Source organism: Littorina saxatilis, linkage group LG12 (genome assembly GCF_037325665.1).
Source record: "Littorina saxatilis isolate snail1 linkage group LG12, US_GU_Lsax_2.0, whole genome shotgun sequence".
Lineage (NCBI taxonomy): Eukaryota > Metazoa > Mollusca > Gastropoda > Littorinimorpha > Littorinidae > Littorina > Littorina saxatilis.
In genome coordinates this window covers 28281827-28287826 of record NC_090256.1, presented here as the reverse complement: position 1 = coordinate 28287826, position 6000 = coordinate 28281827, and the positions used below count along the sequence as shown (strand labels likewise).

General features: G+C 40.1%; 1 protein-coding gene across 2 annotated transcripts in view; it reads left to right on the top strand.

Annotated features, from left to right (window-relative positions):
- LOC138981677 (tetraspanin-1-like) overlaps positions 1-6000 on the top strand; it is a 41002-nt gene that overhangs the window by 14553 nt on the left and 20449 nt on the right. The window lies entirely within an intron of this gene.

Genomic DNA, 6000 nt, shown 5'->3' with positions numbered 1-6000 from the left:
TCGATATGTGTGAAATGTCATATTCCAGTAAAAAAAAACAAATAGCATTTATGTACCCATCCAGTTAAGTTAAACTTCCTTTTAAGTTTTACGATTGAACGCACACAAACAAACATTCTTTCAAAAATATTTTTAAATATGATTTTCAGTTGACCTGTGACATCACATGGCTCAAAGATGGGGAATTGAACGGTCCATAGATACTTTCTGACTTTTTGAGACATTATTTTGTTTTTGCAGAGAAGGACCACGATATATTTTTACTGCTTTTGGGTGTACTCAAAATAAGAACTATTTCGTTATTCAGTATCATTTAAGCCGTATGGTTTTGGTCGAATCAGGTATTCTGTTTACCACAGATTTAAAGTGGATCAACATTTTCCAACCAGTTTTAAAATTCAAAAACCTGTCCGCCATGTTCGGGAAGAATCTATTTGTACAGATAACAACATTTCATTGTTTGTAGCTATGTGTGAGACATGACGCAAGTTCACGTCTTCTAATTCAACCTAAAGACCGGCGTTACAGGTGTTGTCTTTCTGCTCTGGGTGGTGAGACATGATTATTGGTGGGGTGATTGCTTTTCACCTGTACCAAGAATACCCCGGATAAAAACCTCGAAGATGAATCAGGCAGGTATTTTTAGGTGTTACTGTTTTGTGATAGCGTGTTCGAATTAAAGATCAGTGAGTCTTAACTGCTTCTATATAGTACACTTAAAAACAGAATTCGGTGATTCTAGTTATTTCAGCGTGGATTTGTTCGAGTTATTCATTTTGTTAACCATAATGTGGAAGTGGATGGGATTTTTTTTATAAAGAGTGTAGAAAAAACATACACAAAAAAACAAACAAACAAAAAACAAACAAATAAACACACAAACAAACAAACAAACAAAACCCAAACAAACAACCAACCAAACAAACAAACAAAAATTGTTCGCCGAGATCGAACAGAATCTATTCAAATATAGATATAATTACAAGCTTTGTAGCTGTGTGAGACATATGACAACTTTGCGAAGGTTAGAAATGTAAACCAGAAGACAGGCGATACAGGAATTGCCTTTCCTACCCGGGTGTTGTGATATAAAAGCGAGGTGAAGGGTAGGCCTACCCGGAATAAAAACATCAGAGATGAATCAGAAGGGTATTTTTAGGTGTCAACTGTTTTCTGATAGCCTGTTCGAATGAAAGGTTCTTCAGATTGGGTGTACATTGTATATTGTGATTTATTGAGGCAATAAGTGATCTGTTTTGGCGGAGAAGGACCTCACGTGAAAAGACGTCATAAAGAAATACAGGCATTAATACCAAGGCGGGGGCTTAACCCCGACTGACGTGTCTATCTATCAGGCATTATGTGAAATGTAGCAGGTTTGCGTTAAAGTACAAACACACGCGTAAGAGTACTAGTGAATTCAAGCTACTTCCCTTGTTTGTGACGTCATTTTGCTTCATTTATTCAAGGAGTTACTCCCCTTACTTTTTTTCTCTCCAAAGACAACAATACAACAATCAAGCCCTGAACGTCGAGAACAAAAACTTTCTTCAAAACAATATAGTCATGATGCTTAGTAATACGGAAGTCTCTTGTTAAGTGTACTAAAGCCTACTAGAATGTCCTCTAAACTGATTTTTTACAGTAATACAGGTACATTGGGGGAATCACTCTATCTGTTGTTGTATCATTGATATAAAAGTTGACTTTATTCCACGACCCTTTGAAATACATGGCCACAGAGGTGATACGTGAACCTCTATTTTAAAAAAATTATCCGTAACTTTTTAACACTTTTATCACCCCATCCCCGTCATCCTCCAGTACCTTTACCCCCCCCCCCCCCCCCCCCCCGCTTAAATATCAACCCTGACGGACATTAAACCCCCCAATTTAGCAGGAGTTATGTACCTTACTTTCTTTCTATGGAGACAAGAATTGTACTTAATACCTTGCCCTGAACGTGTCGAGAACAAATGATTTCTTCAAAACAATAAAGTTCATATACATAGTAATCGGTGAATCTTCGCTAAGTGCACTGAAACTTAACTGAACGTCCTGTATACTTAATTATTGATTAATATATAGTGCGAATCGCTAAAGCCGCCATTGTAACTTTGATATAAAAATGTTGAAACACGTAATGTGGGAAGATACGTTCGCTGTTTCAGGCGCTTCTGCTCAAAATGCATGTAAAACCGAAAGTATGGCTACCATAGGGCTTATCACAAATGTTGTGCATTTCTGACAACAACATGAGCACACAGTTTCTAATGAACAGTTCAATAAAGTGAAAATCTAATGTTTTGTTCATGTTTGTCAGTCTGGACGTGGGGTTGGGTTAAGGCGGCGACAAATTTTAAGAAATCTATAAGGCAACACCCTACTTTCTTTCTAGCTTTGGATACAGTATATAACGAACTTACATGTGCTCAAATTTGGTAATGATTTCAAGTGGTGTTATTGTGTTAGAACGTTTTTGATACTAATTTTATGATGATTTTATCTTGTACAGCTTCGACAATCGTGGATTACATTCCAAGCCCATTTTGTTAGTAACATGTCATGATATACTGGTACTATCCATTTGTCCACACAATAAACTGCTTTAATTATTAAACGCAAAGCCAAAACTGTAAAAGACGATCACGTTCAAAATCAGAGTGTTTTCCGCAAAATTGTATTTGACCATCCCCAGATAAAACATTGTAAACAAAAAAGTTAAAGGCACAGTACGCCTCCCGTAAACCATCACAGATACTGTCAGGCTTTTACACACAGTACAAACACTCTTTCATTTGAACGCTCACCGAACGGGAACATCATAGGTGCCCTACGTAAAGAGCGAGCAATTTTCAAAGAATTAATTTTGCGGATTGTCTCCTCTCAAAATCGGACCGTGGTGCGTTTTGGCGCTGGACCTAACTTTTAAAATCTATATAATAAATTGACAGCTTGTTACACAAACATTCTTAAATCATAAAAGAATTCTTTTTTCATCGAGACAAGATCAGTACAATTCAAAGTTTTGAAAGTTTGAAAAAAGAAAAGCCCTGAAGCAGGGTAACGCAAGGTCATGGTTCTCGTAGCAGACGACGGTTTATGCCTATCGCCAGTTCCTCTGAACAGTCAAAAACCATCGCTAGAGTTCTTGTGAATCACAGCCGTTTGTTTCGTATAGATTCAGAGGTACATATATAATAACGTACTATTGCAGATAAGCTTACAGTGAGTCGCATTCAAATTACAAACTGACGACTACATTGTGAAACAAGGAAACTGGATCACACGAGTTCACGATGGCTCAGGGGTAAGATAAACTGACCACGCAAAAAAGAATTCTTTGAAAATTGCTCGCTCTTTACGGAGGGCACCTGGGATGTTCTCAAGCGGTGAGTGTTTAAATGAAAGGGTGTTTGTACTGTGTGTAAAAGCCTGACAGTATCTGTGATGGTTTACGGGAGGCTTACTAGTGTGCCTTTAATAAGGAAACTACCTTTTTCCTTTCTACAGATGTATACATATTGCTTAGAGGAACCTTTGCACAAAATGTGTAATGAATCTCCAGAGGGATTTCAATACACTAGAGAATCTCCTTAATCACACGCGCACACTAAAACATTCGCTAGCTCGATGGTACACGAATACATAATCACGCATGCTCGCTCGCACGCACGAACGCACGCACGCACACTTGCACGCACGCACACACACAAACACACACAAACGCACGCACGCGTACACACACACACACACACACACACACACACACACAAACACACACACACGCACACACGCACGCACACACACACACACACACACACACACACACACACACACACACGCACGACGAAGCGGTTTTAAGCTAAATGCACCATCCACCGAACTACATCTCTTGTCTTGTCCACCGCCACCACGCCCTCCCCCTCCCCCTCCCCCTTTACCCTTCCCCACTCCCTTTTGCCAGCCCTCGTTCGTGGTTACGCGTGATTTGTGTTGGTGAGAAAACAATCGGAATATGTTAATCGACTTGACGTTGATTAGAGAAGTGGACGTAGTCTAACAATGCGAAGTACAGAACAATCGCAGCGTTCTGCTTGGGTAAGTATGCACATTGATTGCTAAACGATCTAAAAGATTAAGGCCAGTAAATGAACGGATAATTGAAACCGTGAAACTGTTCCAGAATCTTGACTCGTGTTCCAAGAGATACATTTTGCAAGGCAGGAGATTTATATTTTGATCATGGAATTTTGTCATATGAACTTTTTAAGGCTACTTAGATTAAACAAGAGTAGTTCCTGATTAATGTTAAGATATTTATTAAACATTCTGAGAGTTTTGTTGGCTTAATGTGAATGAAAAGATGAATGTTTGAACGGACGGTTACTGGTTATTAATATGAAATATGGGATTAGAGCCAGAGGTGACATTTTTCTTGTTCGATGCAAGCAGGCAAAAGTGCCCGGATAGACATGTATGTAGAATGTCAGGTGTTCTTGCTACCAGTGACCAAATAGCAAGTACAGTCACGATTTTTCGGATGTTCCCTTGTAAAAGAAAAGCTGGAAGGCGCTCAAATAAGATTTTAGCTTCTTGGTTCAAGCATCGTAAATTCTTTAAATGTAGGCTGACATAATTACAACAAATCATCTGGGACCACAGAGCGTTTAACAAGCTTTGGCTCTTTTCTATCAGGGCAACTAACGGCTTCAGCCAACCCTCGTATGTTTATTTTCTTCAATCGATCGTTGTTGAGGGCAATTGTCCCAAACAATTGTCACTATCCGCGGGGTTCCTAAGCTCAGGTGACTAAGATGTACCTGAGGGCTTGTCACCTATGAATAGCTGGTTATCGATACAAGGATATCAAGCATGATTATTGATTGATTGATTGATTAATGAGGATCGGCTGAATTCAGACTATCGTTTACGGATGTATTCTGTTTCTTTGTCAATGAGTGCCAAAGCTTCGTGAAGTAGACTTCGGGGGCCCCCTTCTCCCTCTGTGTGTGTGTGTGTGTGTGTGTGTGTGTGTGTGTGTGTGTGTGTATGTGTGTGTGGGGGGTTGTGTGTGTGTGTGTGTGTGAGTGTGTGTGTGTGTGTGAATGTGTGTGTGTGTGAGTGTGTGTGTGTGTGTGTATGTGTGTCTGTGTGTCTGTGTGCGTGCGTGCGTGTTTTTTTCATTGCTTCCTTCCCTTTTCTGTTGTTGTTTTATTATTATTTTTTAAAATATTTTGTTTTACAAAGAATGATTGTAATGATTTAAATCAATGTAATCGTACCTGAACATGTCTAGAGAATAAAAGGACGATTGGCGAGAATGTAACTTGCCCGGGGGTAAAATTCGTGCTGTATCGCTTACAAGCATTGACACACAGTAATAGTTTCTATCTCTAGTTTTTGAGACGTCCATGTTCCGAATGACACGACGGCGGAACGTATGGATCTGCGTGTTATCGACTATTTTGTTGAATATATCCGAATTGGCCTTGTTCAAATGACTTTCTTACTAGGTAAAAAGAGTGTGTTAGTGTGGGATTGAGAGGGGGGGGGGGTTGTGCATTGGTGTATAATCTTGCAGCTGCACGCTTGACATGTTGCGTGTGTACGCGCTCCTGACTGTGTGTATGTGTGTGTGTGTCCGTGCATGCGTGCGAGTGCTTGTTCGTATCTCACTATATCAGAGAATCCACAGAAATAACCCACTAGGAAAAGTTAAAGGTATGCTTTATTTTTAATTACACAGTCCGTCCGCAATCCCGTGTACCCTCAAAGTTCCCGCCCTTCCCTCCTCAACTCCACCCCCCGCCTCCAACTCCCTTCCCCTTGGCTTTCATGATCCCCCTTTCGAGTCATCGATCTTCAGTGAACGAGAGGACGTGAGGACATTGCAGCGTCACTCTCGCCGTATACAATTCGATCAGCGGTAGTTTCACAACAACTGACTTGCGAATTTAAATCACGACGGCGATCTAACATATCCGTGAACTGAGCGTT